We start from the raw sequence: 24,328 nt of genomic DNA on the forward strand, positions 1-24,328 counted from the left end.
ACCTATCGTTGATTTTTTTTAAATAAGAATTTTTTAGCATTTGCAACAAATAAATGACGCACTATTCCGCTATATCATGACGCGTTGTCTTAGGTTTTCATAGTGTTCGTATTATGGTGCAGCTCTTGTGCAATATTCCCATTTAGAGTGCATTAAGCACCTATTAAAGCACTGAGTTATTGTAAATAGGAAATTGCAGTAACCTCGAATTAAATATCGCATTTTGCACTCCACGTCAAGGCTTATTAGATGTCCGCGGGAATATGTACCGTGATTCTTAGCAGCTTAGTAATGACAGTGCTCCAGAGAACTGCAAGCTCCATGCAGTTAAATTTAAATTTAAAAAACATAAAACCATACTTTTCAAGTTAACCTATGCACAAAAATCAGTACTACGTAGTTTTATCATTTAATTGCCAGCACTAATCATAAATAAAAAAATGCTAACTTAAGGCTATCTGTTCAAAAGCATTTCATCATAAAAAAAGATATCCTTACCGTAAACATAATTTGTAAAATTGAGAAAAATTGGAAATATAACAAATTTTCCTATTTTATAAGTCTATATTATGTTAATTCGCATCATTAATATAATTTTTACAGCACAACTCAGGGCGTAACTGCACTGAAACGCTTGTCCACGCTAATCATCGTAAACCACTGAGCATTACGTATTAGCAAGCTGGATGAATTTAAATCTGATCTCAGAGAATATATAAATTTCAGTACCACAGAATGTATTTAAAGCTGGTATTTAGTAGGTTTTTTTCCTTAATATTTGTTGGTGATTTTGTCATAGTACATGGTTTGTATTAAAAGTATTGGGAACGGTTTCGGTAAAATAGTTTTATTTCACACATTGCAGTAATGCCTCAAAATTCTTCAAAGTACATCCCTTGAGCCTCGTCGCACTTTTTCCAGCGGTTATTCCACCACTTGAAGACTCCCTGGTAGGAAGTTCCGTAAGATCCTTATGGGTACGCGTACAAGCTTCTTTCATGGCACTTAGGGGTCTAATGGCATTGGGGGGGATTTCACTTTTGGGAATAGGAGTCTGATGGTGGCTACTCGAGAAAGAAAGGGGATTGAGGAATCGTCGTGATGCTGTTGTAGAAGTTCTTCGCCAGCAGACACCCAACTCAGCTATTGGTCATCCGTCAAGACCTTCGGAACGAGTTTAGCGCAGATCTATGACATGGCTAAATTTTCAGGGATAATGGTGTACACGGTCATCTTATCAGTGCCCGTTGGATCTGCGATCATGCGCGCAGTTAACCGACGGGCACGCCTCGGGAAAAAAAAATTTTCCGATATTTTTTTACATGCCTTGTATTCATTATTATGTTACATATACTTATGGAATTCCTTGAAAATTTAGAGAATTCAAATCTCGGGCGTGTTAACATATGGTCTGGGAAATGATTTAAAATCATCTGGGAGGATCCTTTGCTGTGCAACCTTGAATCACTCTCTGATTGGAAGAGATGAATGCTTGAAGGTTAAACCTTACCTGCACCCATCTTCCCCGCTATAATTTATATAATTTATATATATGTATATATATATATGTATATATATATATATATATATATATATATATATATATATATATATATATATATATATATATATATATATATATATATATATATAAACCATAAAACTATAAACACGGTAATGAATCCGAAGGTCGGTTTGTTAGGTGATGGTAGAGTTCACCCAGTACTAAGCCTGACAGCGTATGAAATTCACACATCAGGGTAGGGGGGCCAGTTCCTTTCCCTGTGCAGGTTATGGTTTCCCAGGAAGATCTGGTGTCCGAAAAATCTCATAGCTTGGGTGGAGCTGCAGGTGCCCAGAGTTCCTTACCCGGAAATCGAACCCGGGTCCCTCTGGTCAGCAGTACAACGCTCTACCCCCTGGACTACCGCGACCCACATATATATATATATAATTACATATACATATATATATATGTATATATATAATATATATATATATATATATATATATTTTCATACATACATGTATATACAGTTCTCCTTTATATATAGTTGTATCCTCTCTCTCCCACCTGAGTCGCTCTTTTCCCAAACTTCCCCATTTATTTCTCCCTCCGCGTGCCATTCACCATTCTCTCAATTCTGGATCGAGTTTCGGAGGTTCGATGTGCGGTTTTGACCTTTGAGAAATTTCCTTCCTTTGTCGCGCACGCCGTGAGGGCGTGAGCGCTTTGCTGATTATCGAGAGAAGTTGGAAGAGGGTGGGCGCTGAGTGATGTGGAGGAAGGCACTATTTGCGGTGCGGGTAGGCGGAAGAACACACCGCAAGGACACGGCCATAGATGGATGGGCAGGCAAGAGTGACTTTGAGAGAAAGAAGAATTTTGAAATTACTTCAGGAAGATTTTACGTCCACAAATTGCCCCGCATGGCGCAGCAGGGGTGTGCGAGTGTTATTGCATCAACAGCCATGAAAGAGTGAGGAAAGAGTAGGAGAGAGACGTATTCATTTGCTGGCGTATCCTTTTTAGACGTTTGGAATGATTTGATCGAGACGGAAAGAAATCTCTGGATTGATCTGTTCGAAATCTCTCTCACCATTTATGATATAAATGATCGACGTGCCGATGCTGCGCAAAACTCGGGAGTACAGAGTGTGTTCCGATAGTAATGCAATTTAATTTCCTGCGCCGCTCCTATTAATCGAAGTGGGATCAAACCACTTGAGGCAAGTGGGGGGGTCGCTAAGCTTTTTGCGATTCCGGTCTCAGTACTCTCCAAGCAGTGAAAGCGGCAGTTATTGCAAACTTCTGCGCGCCACCGTGTCACGAAAAAAATGGAATCGACGATCGAGCAACGTTACGCAATTACTAAGTTTTGAGCTAAACTGAAAATATCTCTTGATGAGGCACAAAATGATTCGTGAGGCTTACGAGGACTCAAATCTGTCCTACTCTTAAGTTTCGAGGTGGTTAAAGGCCTTTAAGGTGGGCCGGGAAGAGGTTCACGACGAAAAACGCTCCGGGCGGCCGTCAACTAGCAAAACCGAAAACTGTTGGACTGTTGTTCGACAATTGTTGGACATCGACCGTCGATTGAGTATCAAAATGGTTACGAATGAACTGAACTTCTCATCTACAGTTGTGTTTCGTATTGTTGCTGAAGATTGAGCGATGAGAAAGGTGTGCGCCAAGCTCGTGCCCAAGGTGCTGACAGACGACCAAAAGACCAACCCAGCGGAAATTTGCCTGTATGTGCTCAATTCAAGTGACAACCTTAATTATGCATTAACTGCTAAGTTCAACTGTCGTTGGATATCCCTATCTCCAGAGGCTCTCGTCCTAAACTACGCATCATAGGTAGTATTTCTCGAAAAACGATGCTCGTATCTTCCGCTTTTTTTCGACATTTATTCAACGGCTGATTCCTTAGGAATTGGTCCATTTACCAATTGAAATTGTAGTTTCCATTTCAGATTCCTGTGTCGCACGTAACTTTAAGTGTCATTTGTATCTGTTGTCCTCTTTGTTTCATATACCTAGTTCCTGGGAAACCCCTTTAGGAACGGGTAGGAATGCACCTTGTACTTCCATGATGCGTGAATTTCACTCGCTGTTGTGGTTATTATTGGGTGAGCTCTACCCTCACCTATCATGCCAATCCTTGGCTTGATTGATTTGGTTTGATTATGGAGCTATTTATCAATATCATTCCAATCAAAGTTCGCTTATACTGTTTTTGTGAACATTTTCTAGCGATAATTTACCCATAATCGTATTGTGTGCGTATAACTAGGATATACACGCCTTTGTATCTTTCAAAATTTCTTAAATTGCAACGATAGCTTAATAGGGTAATATATGGGTTGAATTTCGTCCTGTTGATTTGGCGCATTATGTTTCTATGAGAAACAATTTTTGTTGTCAATAGATCAAGTGAAAATTTTTGTTTTGAATCATTTTAATGTTTACCAGTGGGGATATGAAATTAAATCAAGAACTATTAAATATTTTTTCAAATCTTGCTCATCCTGGCGCAAACGTTTGATTGAATTTATCTTAACTTATTGGGTAACATCAGTAGATGTTCATGAATCAGAGTTGGCAGCCGGAAGCGAGAAGATGAGTGGCAGCGATAACTTAAGTGGAGAAGGGAGGTAGTCGAGGGGGGACAGGGGCGTTCGGGGTGGAGGGTACCGGTGTGGATAGCCCTGAAGTCTCACTCTGAGGCCCTCACCCGAAAAGGGACGGCAATTTTTTTTCCGACGCCTCCCCTTTGACTGGAGAAGAAAGACTGAACAAAGGGGGCGGGCGGGACTTGGTAGGCTGTGACACTTCGGACTCGGGAGTGTGCCTATGGGAAAGAGGCATTTTTCAGTGGGAGTTCCACGAACAGTCCACCCTGAAGACGAAAGAGGCGTCTGCTGCCGTTCCGGGCTTCGACTTCTATGGCGTCCTATTAAATTGCTTCATGACAGTCTTAATAAGCAATTTTTTTATTTTAAAAGTTAAAATTTAAAATTTAGTTTTGAGAACATGTTTGTATTACAATAAATACAGTATCAGACTTTGGACTAATAAATTATTCCCACCCAATTTCGCCTGCTTGCAATGTTTGGATTCAACTCCTGGGATTCCAAAGATTCTAAAGATATTTGGATATAATATCCACCGTAAATATCACATTGTAATGAGAATTTACATCCAAATAGCTCATGTGATGAACCTGCGCTCCATATTGAATCTTTTCAGAACTTGGTGGTATTAGCAGTGCTTATGGCAGTAATTCAAATTCCTTACTTACTTTGCGTAAAAACCGATAGGTTGACGTAGATCAAATCATTTTTAGCATAGATGAGAATTGGGAGGATTCAGAGGGGGGTGGAGTGCCTTCTTCCCTGGAACCAGATGCTGCGTTCGTTCTCACAGTTTAATGGCCGCGCGTCCTAGTGGTTAGAACGGGGCCCTCTGCGTTTCCTCGCCCCCCCTCCTAGGAGGTGCGGGCAGCGGGCGAGGAGAGGGCCACGGGGGTTCGCGGATCACTCGGAATACTTAGCGCACGCATATGATAATATATGCCTTTGGCCCGTGACGTCGTTTCCTTTGCAGTATTTCTCCCTTCCAAACTTCGGCCAACCTCTGGTGTGCCGTTCGCTACGGGCGATGTTTTATGCGATGGGAGTCTATGTAACTATGTGTAAGCATATAATAAATTGTGTCCCGCGCTCATGGATACATTCTCCCTCCTCTCGGGGAACCGTTTTCAGGTAGTAAAGTAGACCTCTGATGGGTAAAAAATGGAGGGGGCCGATTTAATAAAAAAGAAGGCATGAAAGGGAAAAGTCGGGAAGGGAAGGAAAAATGGGGAGGGCATTAAGACATCAGGACGGTGGCGCTGCCTGAGTGATGGAGCCGCGTTACCATTATGAGGAGTGGCCCCGCGTTGGTGCTGGGCCTGGAAGAAAAATGGTGCCTGGTGGCCCGGGAGGCGGGGGGGGGGGGGATGCGGTTTTGGATGACTCCTCGGGCCTCCGCCACACACGCCGTGTTTTGCGTCGTGACCGTTTGCGCTAATTACAAGCGCCAGGCATTGTTCGTGCGCTTGTTCATCCAACCACAACAGTGTACATAAGTTGGCCTTGTCCCTGATCCACAATCCAGCGGCGTGATCAAAGAGGCGATGATTAATTTGCAGCAATACTCCCTCGTAGGAGTTGGGGAGAACAATGGTTTCCTGAATGTGTTTGCGACTGTTGTCTCATATTTTGTTTTCTTTTTTGACATCGCCACTATGTTCTGGTTATGCTAGCGGTAAGGGTAAATTATTGATTGAAGTTAGATCATCGAAGGCCCATGAAATCTGTTGCCTGTCTTAATGGACTTCTATAGCCTTTTCGCGTAGCTAACATTTTATTACCCTATCCTATTTCCTGCTTCAGTTTTTGGTGCATTCCAGGCGTGGCAGACACGTCTCCGCAAGTGTATTGATGCAGGGGGAGAGTATTTTGAAGAATTTTAAGCATTTGTACAAGTACAATCAATAAATCTATTTTTCCCAGAAAATGCCTATTACTTTTAGAGTGAACCCTGAATGTTTAAGCACATGTAGTGCCGTAAAAGATTTTAAAAACTTGGAATAAACAACATGTTAAATAATATTTTATTGTGACAAATGAAATTCGGCACCTGGTCATTTTTCCCGAGGATAATGAATAAGTAAACCAAGATTTCACGCCTTTATCTGCTCTCGTTGTCATTATAAGATTTCGTATCCAAAGAGTAAGCCATCGAAAGGGGATAGGATGGTATTAAAACGGACTGAGAACGTGGTGACCAAATCTCTATTGGCCCAACCTAGACGCGACCCTCGGGGCTGCAGCTACCCGCCGACGTCTCTCCGAGTTGAGCGGCGTCGTTGAAATTCATTATTTGTCAAAAAAAGAGCATAGCTCAGTGTATTTTCGTCTTTAGTGTGAAGCATTGATATTAATTGACTGTTTTTATTCGTCTAGGTCAGCTGACTGCTACACTTCCCCTGGACTTGGCGTTCACTTCTGCTTTATCCCGGACAGATTTTGGTGAGTTATGTTTCTAGCACTACTTTTAATTGAAATTAAAATTGGCGAATTTAAGCGCGCTAGTAATTGCATATGATGCGAGGTTATGCGATGATCCTCTGCCATTGTGTCATTTTTGCGCAGTTTTAGTTTTGATTTTGAAACATGAGCCATTTCGCGAAATAATTATTTATAGGAAGCCTAATAACTATCTAAGAATTACCTATATAAATAGGGTGACATATTTCGTATGAGAAACTACTAATGCTAACGGTACCAATAAAAGACGATCTTTTATTAGTTACAATGATTAATCTTATAAGGAAAAGAAATGGAAAGTTACACAGTTTTCTCAATGTATAATTGCGTTCACCATCAAAATTAATATTGGTGTATTGCCACGCTCCTCATTTTAAACATTTAAACAGTTTCTCAAAAATTGGTTCATTGATATATTTCAAATACGTTCACGATTATATCAAGCATATACGGTACCTGCAGAGTATTTTTACTGGTGGAAGGTATGCATTTTGTAATTTTTGCTATGATAATAGTCCCATGAAATAGGTTTCTCCTTTCCACCACTATAGGTGAGGCATAGGTATTTCTATATTTTTATCTTTTTTCGTTGAGTGTTGTGGCTAAAGGGTGAGGTGAAATTTTCATCAAAGGGGTAATGTATTTAGGAGAACTCATGAAATGTAAGTAAATGAAAAAGAGCTAATTCAGAGTAATTTTACAGAAGATACTATTATATGAGAGAGAAAGGACTAAACTGCCGTCAGATGAGCTCACCATCTTTCTGAAAAAATTAACAGTCGAATTGTCAAACTTAGGGCTGACAATATTTACATAAAACTCCCAGCCTAAATAAAGATTATTGGCCGTTATAATGTCATTAACCATGCATATTTATTGACTAATCTCCACACTCATCAACTCGAGAGCCGATTTGATAGATGATGGTAGGACTAGCCGAATACCAAACCCTACTGTGCGTGACATTGGTACTTCAGGGTATACGTATTGGGCCTGTTTGGTTTCTTTGTGTCGCCTGCGGATTCCCAGTCACATCTAGTACCCGAAAAATTACACAGTTCAAGTGAACCTGCGATGGTTATTAACCACCAGTTCACCCATTATTATGGAAAGAATATAACCCATGACTGCATTCCCAGAGAGATTTGCCGGGATTTTATACTTCTAGGTCTGTCACTCAAAAAGGTGGAATGTATTTTTAAGTTTTGCCTCAGAATCATTTAAATGAATAGGAAAATTAAGTACTAGAATAAATATAGGGAAATAATAAAATATCAATCCTATATAATATTAATTAAGTACTAGAATAAATGTATTTTTTATTCCTTTGGCGGAATTAGAGTATTCATCGTCCAAAGGTTGACGATGATTACGGCAATATTTTCGCGTTCCGAATCCGCCCTTGCAGTAGCCTTGGCCCGCGATCCGGATCCAAAACGAAGGCAAGCGAAGTGAGGCAGGCCCCCTTGGACTCGATGGTTGGATGGATGTTGACGGTCACTCTCCTTCTGGGCCGGGCCCCTCCCTCCCACACGTCGCCGGATCAATGGCCGCTAACTGGACGGAATTGAATCGCCGCAAAAGAGCGGAACAATAGACATTAATGAATGAAAGTAGTGCGTGTATTGCCCGCGCGCCCATTCACTGCCGTCCGTCGTAAGCGTCCATCAATCTCTCGCCATACTTTCCCCTCTCTCCACCCATCTCCACTCCTCCTTGGCGAGAGGGCAGACCCCATTGTTCGCTCGCGTGAGTGTTCTGGTGCGCGTCCAGTCCCAGGGCATCGGGAAGGGAATAAGAGAGGGCGAAAAGGACTCACGAGGCCTTTCTGGGTGTCAGTCTCCGAGTTGCCGGCCGGTGATGCCTCGTGTGTAGACTCAAAAATCCGTGAGAATAATCGAAATGGCGGAGATATGTATCGCGCTGAGGATATTATGAGGGGCACTTGTCCGACCATCCACATTTGGCAGTTAAAGTCCGTTTTAAAGATTGCGAGCCCATACTCAAATATGGTCTTGCTGCAGTGGAACTAGTGCTACAATTTATTAATGGATAATCTTCGGATTTACGCTTCCCGAGACCCCATCCGTCTGTGCTTCTCATTATCTAAAGCCTATATGCCATTGTTCTAAAGACGGAACACAAAGCCTTATCCAACGCATGTCCTAATCACTTAAAAAGGATTAGACACTCTACGTTTAAGAACAGTGTTTTAATTGAACCTAGCCAAGACAGAAAATCCGCAGAAGACGAGCGGCAATAGATTACTTTTTCTTAAAAATAACAGCCCTTTGTATTTACACACTCGTTGTATCTGGCGTAAATTTGTTCTAGGTGCGGCAGTCATTGTCGATGGGATCGTGGTATTTAACACCTCTTAAGTGTTCACAGGGTTGTTTAGTTTCTCTTGGGTGTTGGCCCTTTCAGAATGTATGGCTGGACTGAAATTAATTGATTTTGTTTAGTTTTCATCCGTTCGCAAAATTTCCACTAATCTTCAAGTTGATGTAATTACTCATATAGGAATGATTAAAATTATTTAATGGAAATTAGTTGCTTTGAAAGGAGCGTACTGCTCCTTTTGATCAATCAATTTCTGAACCACCCTGATCGTTTCACGTGATGATGTTTTTCTCATACGATTCACGTTGTATTATCGCAAAACAGCAGTTCTAAAAAAATCGAATCCTTATGGACACGAGTTTTTAATATCTTGAATGACTTTTGAGACCGGAAACATAGTGTTTAGACTAATCATTTGATTGGTCTGTATTCATCGGAATATGCATCGAGAAGCTGGGACGAAATCTTTAGTGAACAGTAATAAGTCAGAATGGTAATCCTTGTTGGTTCTGTAAAGCGTTTATAAGTACACAAATAAATATAATACGTATTAAAGGTATCTCATTATATGCGTCATGAATAGAAATGATGAGAAAATAGAATTCACGTAATTTATTCAAGCCACAAGGTTGATTTTTGGGGATAGGTTTTCCTGTCGTCCTTGTAACGAAACGTTCTTTTCTTCTTTGAAGAGTAAGAATGATTGATTTGTGTATATCGAGCGATAATCTCTCAGATAGGTATGATGCACTATTGGGAAGATATCCAATAGTCGAAAGAAAATTTTACATAATCCATATCATAATAACGCTAAATCCCCATATGATATCCGCTAATGATATAGAAATTCACAAACATGAGAAGTACAAAAAGCAGAAGAAGTATTTTGCTGGTGCTTGCTAACAGTGAACATTTAAGCAGAGGAAGATTATTCAATGGTGCACGTACTACACTGAAATGCAACCTTGGGTACAGTTGACGAAATTGAAGTTGAAAGAAATAGTCTACAATGGAGAAAGATACTGTACATTGGACGGAACCACTGATACGAAAGCGACCGTACAGTCAAGAGTACGCCATGAGTAATATTTTACATTGCTTTAGTGCATGCTTATCAAAGGTAATATTTTTCTTTATCTATGTATATACTTCGCTGGAATACCTTATTTTAGACTTATAAATGCTCCGATACTAGAATATTTTTAAAAATTGGTAGGCTTACAAATAATGAAGGTTTTATTCATTCATTCATAAAATAATGCCACTTTTCTTAAGGGCACTTCGAAATACGTGCGTTGACTTCGGGATGGGAGAAATGAAAACTATTTCGTATGATGGATATAAGTCTTCCAATTATTTGATCGAAGGAAAAATATCTCATGCGTCCAGTATATTAATTCCCTCCTCCTTTATTTCGTATCCCTTCTTTGAAATCCTGTTGACTCTTATTCATGCTTTTTTATGTTTTCTACATAAAATTAGAATTGAAATTCTTCTATCTTTAATAACAATTTAGTAAAAGTATAAAATCACTTTTGTAATAGTCAATTCTATTTTGAGTGTTCAACCCCCGAAAAATACTTAGCTCACGCATAATTGTGTAACATGCCCGGTCAGCATCATCGGGAAAATGAGCAAAGCGTATTCAGGGGCCTTGAAAATCTGCTCCCTTTTTAACTGAAATACTTGTCTTTATCATGCAGTCGTCTCTCTGCCTTGAATTGTGTTACGGGAAACTGATGAAAGAATGGCTGCCGGACGCATCGCTGCATATTAATTCCACTCCTCTTTCTAATACGTACGAGCTCGTATCGTCCACGCATCTCCTCGCGAACGGGGTCACGCAGTCGAGGCACCGGCGGGCGGCAGGGGGTACTCTCCCGCCGAAAGGGTGAACAATGGCTGCGGCTCCCTTTTTAACGCCTTCAGTTAATTAAGTACGCCGGTGCCTGAAGCGAGACCATTCCCCGGGCATCGTCCATATCCGCCTTTCCTTCGGAATGCTTTGTCTCGCGCCCGCCCGGCACATCCTCAGACCTCTTTCTTCGTCCTGGCGAATGTGGAAAAACAAAATGGAAGAGTAAGGATGAAGGAGATTGAACGGACGCGACCACCCGGGAGGGGGAGGTCCCGCTCAACGCCGGAGCGCCGCTGCCTGATATCGGCAAACGCTTTAAGTCGATAAGGGAGGGAGGCGTGGGAACAATGTGCAGTGGATTCCTGCAGTGCTGGTAGTGAGAATCCTTCAACGTTCGGCCCACATCCTCAAGTGAGCCTTTATCCGCTCGTCTCTCAAGGGGCGTATTTTAAAGCGAATGGTTGAAGACGAAGTGACCTAAGAGCCTTGGGCATTCACAATAAAACACCATTGTTGTCCGGACTACAGGCGTACCCTTACGACAAACCAAGCAGCGCAACTGAAATGCACTGTCAAAGGACGCCGATCTGTCAGGGGAGGGACATATGACATGAGAGTGTTCTAAAATTAAATTTTGCGGTTCTTTAACATTTTATTTACGAGCTCTGTCCAGATTTCCTCATACAAAATAAACTGTGTTATTTTAATTTTACCTGAAAGAATATTGCATCGGTATTCATCTAGAATGGAGATATATATATTTAGCGATCTCTGCTGCTTCTAGATTTTCACAATTTATTTTAATAATTTTTTCCTAAAGTAATGGCGCTATAACCTTCTCAACCCATCATATTCTTCTCTAATTAAAGCGCCTTATTGCCATCTCATTATCAACAGCCATGGTCTTCAATCATAAGTTTATTTTGGTGCCAATTTGGTGCCAAACCATCATTTTTCATAGGCTAATTTCTCCATTTCTGCCTAACCCTTCTTTTTTAAGTTAACGTATTCTACGAGTACAGATCTGCAAGTATCATAGAGGTGAGAACCCGCGAGATGGCGCATATCTGGGTGTCCCAGTCATTTAAACCCCCCGGGCTGAACCAAGCCCACTGAATGCATCCAATTGCTGCCTACATATACCCTCCCACCCCCCTTTGGTCCCTTACCTCTCCTTCCCTCACCCCTCCCACGCACATGTCCTCCCCGCTCTTCCCAAAACGCCATCCTGATGACGACGGTCGTGCCGTCGAAACGTCAAAACTTTATATGCGAGTGTCCTTTCTTTGTGTTTCTATGTTTTAAAAATCTACAACTGTGTTTATATATATCACTTTTTTGAAAGTCTCACTGACGTGAACAATAATGTATAAAATTTAGCACTCACAAGAGTCTCTTTTTTGTGTGTACATACATAGGCGAATGCATTACCCCCTTATCAATTCCAATGAATAATCACCGGTACTCCTGCAATTCTGCCTCACTCTCTTCTCTTCCTATCCCTTCACACACCAATTCCAACAACGTTTCATTCGACCAGTGTTTTGCTCTTAGCATCCTAGAATCCCTACCTGATTCAGCCACCAACATAAAGGTGAGAACTCGTGAATCCGCCTACATATTAGCTTTCCGTTCTTTCAAAATTCCCACCCTTAACCGGATCTTTAATTTCCCTCGCAGCATTCCCTCCACACCTCCCCTCCCCGCAGATACCCCTTTCCCCTCTCCAGCATATTTTCAGTCTCATTTGAAGAAGGCCTCTAAGAGGGCCGAAAGCTCGAACAATTTACCGTGTGAGTGTTCTTTTAAATGTTGGTATTCTTTTCTATTTGTGTTATATTGTGTCAGCCCATTATTATATATATACATATATATATATATATATATATATAGTCGCGGTAGGTATCCCAGGAGGTAGAGCGTTGGACTACTGAACGGAGGGTCCCGGGTTCAATTCCCGGGCAAGTCTTTGGGCACCTGCAGCTTCACCCAAGCTATGTGATTTTTCGGGTACCAGATCTTCCTTGGAAATAGGTATGAGGAAAAGGGATATGAACACTTATAAAGGTCGGACACAGGACAGGTGGGGAAGGCGGAATTGAGCACATCACAAGTGTAAAAATATTTCTTTGACCGTAACCTAAACCACTATATTTCGATTTGCCGGGCCGATGCTCTAACCGCTTGAGCTATCGTGGAAACGTAATTTACACTGAAATCTGCGGGGGGTTAATGAATCAAAGTGCCCCGAATCTTTGGCCATGGGATGCCGTTATGAAGCTATTTCACGGACCAAAGAAGAAATAGACGACAAACTGGAAGAAAGGACAGTAGGAAAGCAATCACGCAGCGTCATAAAGGATAGGAACAGTACGTTTCGTGGCACGCATAGCCAAAGGTGGTTAGAGTATCGGCCCGGCGACTCAAAAAATCCGTGGTTCAAGTCCCAGTCAAGGAAATATTTTTACGCTTATGATCTGCTCAACTTTACTTCGTCAACTCTCCCGTGTTCGTTCTTTACCTGTGTTCCTATCCCTTTCCCTTATGTCTATACCCATGTGAAAGAATGCTTGCTCGCCATATGTCGGGATTTTGTGTTTGAATGTGTATTTGGTCAATGTGGCTCATCTCTTTCCTCTGGCTATGCGTGCCATGAAACACACTGCTCTTATCCCCTTTGATGCTGTATAATTGCTTGCCTACTGTGTTCCTCTTTTGTCTCATGTTTTTCTCATTTGAAGGGTGAAACTGCCCTATAACAACATCTCTTGGCCAAAGAATCGGGGCACTTGGTAATATAAAAAATACCCGTAAATCTTAGTGTAAATTACGTTTCCTCATTAGCTCAAGTGGTTAGAGCATCCGCCCGGCAAGCGGAAAGATCTGATGTTCAAGTCACAGCCAAGTTAATATTTTTGCGCTTGTGATCTGCTCGATTTCCCCTCCCCCACCCCTCCCATGTTTGTCCTTTATATGTGTTCCTATCCCTTCTTCTTATTACCATATATATATATACTTAATATACCTGCATATGCATGTACAAATGTTTACACAGTAATATATATATATATATATGTATATATATATATGTATATATATATATATGTATATATATATAGTAATATATATATAGTAATATATATATATATATATATATATATATATATATATATATATATATATATATATGTATGTATGTATGTATATGTGTGTGTGTATATGTGTATATGTGTGTGTGTGTGTATGTATAATGGTTTTATTTATTCCCTGGTTGATGTGAGTCTCAGCTTTTACTGTCCCAAATCCTTCTCGGAAAATACTAGCTTATGAATCTATCCGTTCTGAAATCTCTCTGTTCATGAATAAATATTCATGTTTTCCGTAGTGATTTGGAATTTCAAACATTTTCATTTACGCTTTTGGAAAATTATCTTATGATGTCTGAGGTTGTCCCCACAAGACGCCTCATCCTTCTCTTGCGTGCCATAAATTTTTATTTGATTACAATCAACTCCCTCTAAGAGCGACGTAAAAATGTTTCCTCTAACTAAAGCGCGAATAGTCCTTCAATCAATTTATTATATACTAGGGCTGCATTTAATACTCAGCATCTTTTTTCCATCGCTTCTAATCTTGTTTTCTTTGTATTGATACCTACACCCACGCTTCACGTCTTCAGCGCAGTCCAAATGATGTCGAAAAGGACGCATATGGTCTTTGTTCAGGGGGAAGGGAGTTCCCATGTTCCATTTCCCATGCGCTTAGAATTCCCTACGGCCGCGCTGTCAATAACTCTTGCAAACTAGCAGTTGGCTGGCTTTGCACGACCAGGAGAACGATCTGTTCCCTTTTATCATCGACTGCAGCGGAACCAAAGAATAACTCCGGACCGCTGCACACATCCCTAGCCACGCGACCATCCTCAATACACGTCCCCCGAACAGATCTCTGTCGCACAGCGGAACGGACTGTTTCGATTCGCCAATCAGGCGGCATAGCCTCTGCGTACTACCTGCCTGTGGATGTTCCCAGCGAGATATTTTCAGTCAGTAATCCGGGATGTTGTTGGTTGAATTTATGCCTCGCCTTCTTAAGTGGCGTCCTGCCGTGGATAAAGGAAGAATCTGCCGGTACTTGATTAACTTCGTGAATTTAGATATAATTAATTTGCCAAAAATGTATTCCTGGGATATTATCTAAATTCTTCTTAGTTGTCACCATTTTCATAACGTCGAGGAAAGCAAAACTCTTTTTTCTAATAATTTAAAAAAGCTTCGCTGCCCAGAGTCCTACAATTTGCCTCGGTATTTTGGTGTGGAGGGCCAAATTATAGCTATACTGTTATTTTGAATGCCGGGAAAAATCCCGAGAACTCCAAGCCAAACAAATATTTTACCATCCTACGTTCCTTCTGATGAATAATACGCGAAAAGGTGGACCTATGTTTTTAAATGCACATAATACGACACTCATACATCAGCACAGGACTACACAAGCCGCCGCAAGGGCGTGTGGCAGGAGTGTTTAGGGCACCAGTGAAACATGAGAAATATTAGTTCACACTTGAGCTTCAATACGTATTAGCTCATACACAATTATCTTGCCTACAAGTGCCTAAATACCGCATGCAATATTGTTTACTCTTGACCAATTCTTCAAATTCTAATATTCGAGTTACTTTCTTGTTTCCGGGCTCTTTAAGGTTCGACTTTCTTACGCTGACGCATCGTACGAATGAAGGAGTACTTGAATACGTCTGCGACGGTCTCCATCCATCTTATTGTATCCCGGTGGTCGAATGTAATATTATAATTTGTTGCCATAATATTTCCGTCGGCTACGCAAGAAAACACAGGTTCCTTGTACCTTTCCAGCATTCCAAGTCTTGTCCGCTCTCTTCGAGAATCAAGAGGCCCCCAGCCTAATTCCTTCAGCATCCCCGTGTCACTTACTCCCTTCCCGTAGTAATTTTATACGAGCCCAGCGCTTGTTCCCTGAACGTCATTTAAATTTTTGATTAGCGTTTTCTCCCATGTATCCAATATAATTTGCGCGGATTCTAAATGAGGTCTAGTTAAAGCGAAGTAAGACCACTATTTTACATCCTCTCTAATGCAACCTCTTTTAAAGCTAACCCGAATATTCTTCTAATATGTCAGCCACATGAACGCTTTGATGTCAGTGCAACACCCAAGTGTTAGACCTGATCGGAAATGATTCACTCGTTGCCATCTGTTTTATAATTCACGTCTTGTTTATGTTTCCTTTCATTTCATAACTTCAGTGTTGTGTACATTCCGATATTTTATTCTTATCCCCATTCATCACACCACTCCGAAATCGGATCTAAATCGTCTGGGAATTGCTCTCAATCTGCCTTTGTCCTTATCTCTTTGTAAATCACTGTGCTAACTGAAAATAATCTACGATTGCTGGCTACGCGGAAGCATAGGTCGTGAAAGTGTAACCAGAAGAGTAGCGGCCCTAAAAATTTCCCTGCGGCCCACCTGAAGTTGCCTCTAATGAACTAAACCCGTCGACAAATACTTTTTGTTTGCGTTGGGATTGGAAGTCCCTAATTCAGTGAACAACTTTCCCGTTAGCACCATAATATTTAGAAATTATACACCGGTAAAAATATTGCAGACAAAAATCAGAAATATTGAAAAATAAATGTAGAAGAACAATTTAAGTCTATTAATACCAGTGAATAATTTGAGGATCCATTACAAAATCATACCTTAGGAAAAGCTGAAGGCATTAGTGTTGCTTTATCCGAGAAAAAATAATAATAATAATAACTTAATTAAATGAAATATTGACCCGAGGGTGAGCAGTAACGTGGCCCATGTATATAATATATGCCCGCTTACCGTGGCATATATATTATGTTATGTTAGTTGGGGGTTTGAGTGTTTGCATGTTTGTGGGGTGTATGTGTTCTTGCATGAGTGTTTGCCATGTTTTGTTTGCGGATGATATTCATTTGTAGCTTTTGTATGCGGTTTTTTTTCTTCCTTAATTACGGGTGGTGTCCTAACACCCCCCGCTACACGCCATTGCGGCGGCTTGCAGGGTTTTAAGTAGACGTAGAATATCTGAGTTTGTACATTAATTTCTCGTGAGGGATATCGTGGAAGGCTTTCTTGCACTTTTAAAATGAAAAATTGTCTTGGTTATTCCTTTCCACCGAATTCCTTTCCACCAAGGATATTATGGATAGCTGTATTTTGCACTTAGATGCTGTCGTGTATGCAGTTAACAATACCTCCATTATTTGAAATGCTTCAAATTTTCAATGCTAAATAATATGTGAGCTAAACTAAATATAGATATTCCATGTCAGGTGTGAAATCACTAAATGCCACACACCCTTGGTATGGCCTACGAGGCACCATTTACATGTAGGAGACAATGGCGCCAGGAGCGCTGAAATGGCGGCGCAGAGAAAGAAACATCGGGAGTTGAGGGGGGAGGTCGAAATTGGGCGAGGAAGCGTCGGGAGTGTGGCAGGGGGTGGAATAGCAATTACGCTAAATGGGGCGATGATGATGATGATGGGGGCGGTGACGGGCGGTGGACGGGACCGGTGGTCGGGTCCACCGGCCCCGCACCCGGCGCTATCCCTCGGCGCCGCCGGCCCGGGGGCCGCACTGCTCTTCTCCCGCAGATGGAGTGCACATTAGGCACCGCCGCTCCCTCACCCCTCCGCGGCGTGGAGGCGGGCGAATGAATATGCGAGTGGCGGGGGGTGGCAGGGGCGTCCTCGCCGAACGTCACCGCCGACCGCCCCTAATGGTGGCCGCAATAACGATTCGTCACCGCGGCGTGCAGATTTTCGGCTTCCCGCTAGGGGGCGACGGGGGGGGTGCTCCTTCGGCCCAGCAGCAGCTCGGTGGTAAACCCCCGAGTAATTTTCGTTCGCTGGACGCAGCGTGCGTGGTGGGGGGGGGGGGGGGGTGGAATGAATCCGTCCGAAAATGAGACTATTTTTCCTCCCAAATTCCCACGTTTTATTTTTAAATTCCCCAATATTTTCTTCCGCATATTTTTGTTGGATCATTTGTTTCCTTTTCTGTGAGGTGGGTGGTATTTTTGAGTCGTTAACTGAAATCAACGTCGCCCGAAGTCACGTCCCAGGCGCGTCATTGTTGCCAGGGCTCGCTGAAAAATTGAAAGTTGGACAAAAGACTGGCTTTCTGTAAAAGAAGAAGCTTTCTCGGTTACCATGCCATCCGAATATGAATAGTGCTTTAAAAGGTCTTTTCTTTTTTAATGTGCGTATATTTATCAGGCACACAGTGACGAATCAGAGCACTTATCGTAAAATATTCCCACGCATCGCATATTTTTGCTTTTTTAAATATATAACTTAGACGATTTCTTCTAAGTCGGAGTACTTTTCCTCATTTTCTGTGTTTTTTACCTTCCCTTCATATTAAAATAACCTTCGCATTGCAAAACTTAGAACATTAGCTCTTCTTATCAAGTAGCTACATACATGCAGGTTTTTGTTAAAAATGAATCTTATCTTTTACACTTTAAATGTTACTTTGGTTTGTATAGTAAATATAATAAACATTCTCTGAATGCATGCCTATAGAATATTTTACTTTATACTACCATATCTAAAACGTCTCCATTCTCTTTTCAATTTTCAAAAATCTCTCGTGTGATGAAGTATTAGATATTCAAGGTATAATATACGTAAGCATTAACCCTTAACCGTGTAATTATTATTCTTTTTAGTTGAAATAGAACTTTTCACAAACAATTGGAGTGAAATATTACTCTACCTATACACGCTGGTGAAAATAAGCTGATACCACCGAGTAATAGTATGATAAAAAATATTTGAATTGTAACGGTGCCGCCACCAAATCATAAATAAAGAGTAATCGTATGAAGATTGAACCACAATTTTAGTTGCAATTTAAAGAGTAACATACGATTTTACTTTAGGATATTACTCATAAAATGACAAATTTACGCACATTTTTTCAAAGCAGGAGGCACGCTTCCGGATAAGTGTAGATGAAAAACGTACATACCGCAACCCATGTAGAAGTCACGAGAAGTCGATTTTGTACGAACGATCAGGTAGTTAGACACTCTCGGGATTGGAATGAAAAAGTCTGACTTGCATTCCTTGTCATCCTAGGACTTATTTTAATATGCAGATTGAAATGGATGGCGCGGGATGTGGGGACGACGGGGAACACTTTTCGGAGGTTTAGCGTGAGCCGGAGGAGGGTTATATTAGGTGGGAGGAGGAGGGGAAGGCAAAGGGAGGGGGGCGAGGAGAAATAAAAATGAGAAAGAGTAGATGATACGGGAAAAGATTAATGGACGCGTACGAGGAGATGGGAATCTGCATTAATGAGAGCGGAAGCAAGGATGGCTTTGGATTACCTAGTTCCGTTTCGTGAATCTTTTCCCTCGCTCCCCTCCCTCCGTCTCTCGCCTCCCCCACAAGGTCCCGCTCGCCCCCTCCACGGGCGACAGCCACCCCTAGCCCTTCCCCCACCCCAAAACCACTACGCGCCTCCTTTATCCATCACGTCAAAGGTAGGAAACGAGGCCCCCCACCCACCCCCACGGTATCGCATGCCTCCTTCCTTCCTGCTCATCATTCAACCCCTCGCGCTCAAATCCCTCATACACACTCCCACCGTTCCCATAGGGTCCTCCGGCCCCCACTCCCCTCCTCTTCCACACACCCCCGGCACCCTGAGTATGCCTTACCGTTCCCTCGCATTCAATCCGCTCCTCCTCCCTCCCTCGCACGGATGAGTGACGTCTGAATGGCGGGGGATCCCCCCTCCCCGCCCCACCGCGTACGTCACCTTCCTCCCCGCCTCGTCCCCTTTGGTGCTCCCTCCTCGGCAGCCGCGCAACTCCTTAGGGGTGAACGTCGTCGCCGGAGCGAGACGGGGCTCGGGGACAATAGCCGCAGCCGCCGGGGGTGTGTGTTGGGAGGGGGGGGGGGGTCGGCGGCCCGAGGGAAGGGGGGAGGTGGTTGTGTTGGATGCGAAGGGATGGCTGGGCCCACCCTCTAGCTGGAGGAGGTCGGAAGAGTGGTAAACGGCTTCCATTCCCTCCGAACAATAAAAAAGGAGCGTCGGAGCCATTTAGTTGGCTAGGTGAAAGCCTCTCCGTTTGATAAATTCCCCCACCCCAGGAGGATAAACCTTTTCGGAATGGGATCATCTGGATTAAAGCAAATTTTCAGGGAAAATGAGATTAGTAGGGAGATTCTGGGGCGTCTATGCCGGATGGCGTTTTCATTATGTTTAGTCACAAAGGGGGGGGGGGGTGTCCCTCTGTCGCCTGCCAGTCACTCATTAATTGACTCCCAAAGTAGGGGACCCGAGTTCGATTTCGTCTTAAGGGTGGGGTGATTGGTCTGAGTGCCTATTTAGGTATTCAAAATCAGAATTGCGGCGCAAGGTCATGTCATTCCGAGTGTTCATAACTTTGGGCGATTCGACATTTATCGTGACGGCTGGCGAATCGAAAGGGAGACTGCAACGTCTTCTGACTCATTTTCCTTACATTCTCCTAGCTGTGATTTCTTGGACCATTCGCCTAGCGCGAAAGGCCGTGTTCTACTTACAAGTGTTCTACCACTGCCAAAGAATATTGCTACAGGGGGAGCAGATGATACGTATTACTTAAAAAGAAACATTACCTCTGTTATTAGTGGATAAGGTTTCCCGGTCACAAACGGGTATTCCAGAATAATAAGCGGTTTGCCAAGCAATTATTAGTTTTCATTTTTGTGGGTATACTGTTATAACCGTCATGTTGTTCAACCATTTTTTCACGGATAATACAGTTAGGTTAGGATAATCAGTTAAGGAGGATGATTCGTCTCTCCGATAAATGTATTATTGCAATTATAGGGTAAATAGCAAGAAGGAGAATGCACTAAATTGAAAGCTTTAAATGCATTAAAATGCATGTAAATGTAAATGCATGTGCTGCCAAACAATAAAGGAAACTAATCTAGCACTAGATGTTAAATTATGTATGCTCATGCTTATTTCGAAAATGTGTACTCGTCTCCTGGGTACAAAATAAATAGGAAAACGTTATTAACAATGAAGAAGTTTTTTACCTAAATCTAATTTTAGTATCATACATAACTACGAAAATATTATATGTACATCTACACGTACGCAATACCCTGCAAGTCGCCCCAAGGGAATGCTCCGGGGAATGCCAGGGCACCAGGCCTTAAATTAATCTGTTGAATCTTGTGCGATAAATGTACTCTCAAATTAAGGTACTAAAACTACTGCTTGCGAAACTAGAACATATAGATACACTCTTAACACCGTCCCTGTTAGGTCACCGTAGGTCACTTTAACAGTAATCCAAGAGATCATGCGAGATTGCACCACGAGCAGCCTTCTGATCTTCCGATAGCACCTTGGGGATCATCTTGGCACACACCTTTCTCATGGCTAAATCTTCTGTAAGAATGCAGTGCACTATGGTTTCCGAGATATTGCACTCTTTTGCTAACTTTATCACACTCAGGCGTTGATCGGAAAGAGCATGTCTCTCGCCTTTGGCACATTTTCGTCGCACTGTGTCGTTAACAGGCGTTCCTCGTCGTCAGCCTTCACTCTACCCGCCCAGAGCATCGTGTGCCAGCGGAAAACCATTCTTTGTGACATAGCTTAACCATGTCTACAGTCTCCGACCCCGATTTTCCGAGCATAGAACAACATTTTATCTCGTATTTCTCCATGGAACGTGGCGTCGTGAATTCGTGACTCGACCCTCGTAGAGGGGTACAGTATAGCAGGGATCCGCACACTGTAACGGCCTGCAGACAACTGACGCGGGTCGCTTTGCTTTTCCAACATCTTCCATCACCTTTCCCGCCCCAAATCTTGCCACTTCAGCCGTCCGCGTCGACGGGAAAAAATCATTCTACATATTTTTCGGGCCGATCCTGTATGCTTGTTAGCGTCAAACCAAGTTTTAAAAAAGTTTCAACTTTACCATCTTTACAAATTTTCAAGTATATTAAATAGAGGGTGATAAAATTGAACGTTGACCACTTAAGTGACCATCGTCTCTAGGTCAAAAACCCTTTCTCATAAAACAATATACTCCTCTTCCATACATATTTATTTTTAGTTATATACTCTGATCCATTTTCTCAGCATGGGGACCAGCTTAGTTCAATCCCCTCAGGTTTATCATTTCATCATTTTTATTGGCATGCTTATTGCTGGTGCATGGAAAGTTGTATCTAGCAGCTCGTCTCGCTGTCGAAGAATTTGGCTCTCAGATATCGTAGTGTACTGCAGCTATGGTTGGCATTATCCTCATTATTGAAAGATTTTCCACATTTATTTGGTGACTAGCAATCAAGCTAAACTTAATTTTGATGTAGTATGCCTAGTCTGGTGACTTCACCTACCTTGCACCCTAGTTATGTCCTTTATGGAATGGTATACAGCTCAGATAGATAGAGCTCAGGAAAAAAAAATTATTACACTTTTACATATCTTAAGCTAATATTCCTCAAAATAGGACCCTTGTGAGTCGATACACTTGTTCCAGCGGCGTTCCCATTCCTGGAACGCTCCCGCGAAGGCATCATCGGGAACCTCTCGAAGACTCGTCGTCGACCTCTTCTCTGCCCTTCACGAACATCTTGTGCCACCGAAAGATCATGTTTCTGAACATGGCTGACTCCCCGTAAGTCTGGTTAATCATTCCGACAGTTTCGGTAGATGATTTCCCAAGCTTTACCGCAAATTTGATGGAATAACGCTGCTTCGGCATCGCGTTCCGTGACGTGGGTCGAGCGTGGAGGTTCGCGTTAACAGAGCTCCTCACTACACCACAGCTCAGAGCCGACTGCCTTTTTCAGCGTCGCTTGCCAACATACCCCCCTCCAATCGCAGCCCGTCAGAGCGGTGCTGGGCGCGCCTGGAGCGGCGCGCCCAGCCCAGGAGTCAGTACACTTATTTTCCGGACGAACCCTGTACATGTGGATGTATATCCACCTTCTTTCGTGATCCACTCTTTTTTCACCATATTTCTCCAAGTTGTACCATAAATTCCCGAGTTTATTCAGCGCATGTTCATCGCATTCAGTCGATTTGTGCGCACATCTTGGCACATTCAGGCTTAAATTTCATTCAGTGATTTGAAGTGGAGTGCAGTTTTTTGCATTATCTTTTTTTCTTCCTTAAAATATCTTTATTTTTATTGTATACTCAATTACTATCACCCACATTCCTTCTGGAATGTTCAATATTTTCATTCTCGTCGTCTTTTTTTCCCTCTTGCTATCTTTGTCGAACATTCAGCGCGCGTCCTGGTCGAGTATTGCTCTCAGTGAGTTGGCGCGGGTAACTGTTTGTAAGCTATCGAAAGTAGGTCAGTCGAAAAGCATACTAGCTTATTTTAGAATTGTGAACGCGACTCTGGTTTCGCTCGTGGCGTACTGGTGAAAATAATCCTACATTGAATGGTAACTTACCATAACCGCCACAAGGATGGTTGTACGAGTATATAGCACGAGTGCTTGAAAACACCCCCATCCTTCATTGCTCTTAAAATTCAAAGAAGCTAATATTAAGGGTACAAAAATTTACCATGAGTTTAATTTTAAATGCTGAATGTATTTTTGTTTCTTAAGAGAAAAATAATTGTCCAAATTTTACTATTAATAATTTTTCATAATGCATGGATAATATAGGATTCGTTTTCGGGCATGTTGCAGATACTTCCGTATGGCTGTGTAAAAATTAAAGATAAATTAAGTGACTTCCATAATTGAAAAAAGTTAAATACTTTTTTTTCGCTTCAGGTAAAATGAAGGAGCCATATCGCGTTTGTTCTTCGTGTATTTTATTGCCCATTTTTCTTTGGAGAAATTTTGTATAGCTTCATTATACTAGTGCCTACAGTTGCGCGAAGATTGTTTATCGATGCTCTCTAAAACAAACGTGCGCGTCTAATGGCAAGGTATTGGAAACGAAAGCTAACTCCCAATTTCAATTCGGGAAAAATTTAAGTACGATAATGCATCATTCATTGGAAATTCTTAGCAATTTTGAAGGTACATGAGTTTGCTAGTGTTTATGTTTCTCTTACAGAATTGTAATGTACACCTAATAAATATTACCAAATCATTCAAAAATTCAATATTTTGTTCAATTAGTAATATTATTAAAAATAAAACCTGACTGTGTGCTGGGGAATCCTGTCTCCCTGGTCCATTGCGGTTCTCTTCAGCATGATAGTGCGATTGATTTCTGGCTTAAATTATACTTTTTGCATATTTTTATGGATATTTTTCTGCATAGATGACCAACTTTATGATATAAATTCAAATAAGAAAATTGAACTTTCGTCCGCTTCAACACAGGACGTTATTATATTCGTCCTTGAAGGACTTCAGGGATGTGGAAAAATAGAAAATATATAAATGTAATGGTGCTCAACCTTGGTGATGTTGAATGGAAACCAATAATATTCCCCGTCACTCATCTTAAC

The 24,328-nt window shown here is 41.9% G+C and overlaps 1 protein-coding gene across 3 annotated transcripts in view; it reads left to right on the forward strand.

The window, feature by feature from the left end:
- Positions 1–24,328, forward strand: part of LOC139688049 (connectin-like) — a 956,843-nt gene that overhangs the window by 337,292 nt on the left and 595,223 nt on the right. For all 3 annotated transcript variants that reach the window (XM_071585466.1, XM_071585465.1, XM_071585464.1), the window contains one exon: positions 6,514–6,579. The gene's annotated coding sequence lies outside the window, so the exon portion shown is untranslated. The remainder of the gene's footprint in view (positions 1–6,513; positions 6,580–24,328) is intronic.

This window comes from Hetaerina americana, unplaced genomic scaffold (assembly GCF_022747635.1).
Source record: "Hetaerina americana unplaced genomic scaffold, ioHetAmer1.1.p SCAF_2, whole genome shotgun sequence".
Lineage (NCBI taxonomy): Eukaryota > Metazoa > Arthropoda > Insecta > Odonata > Calopterygidae > Hetaerina > Hetaerina americana.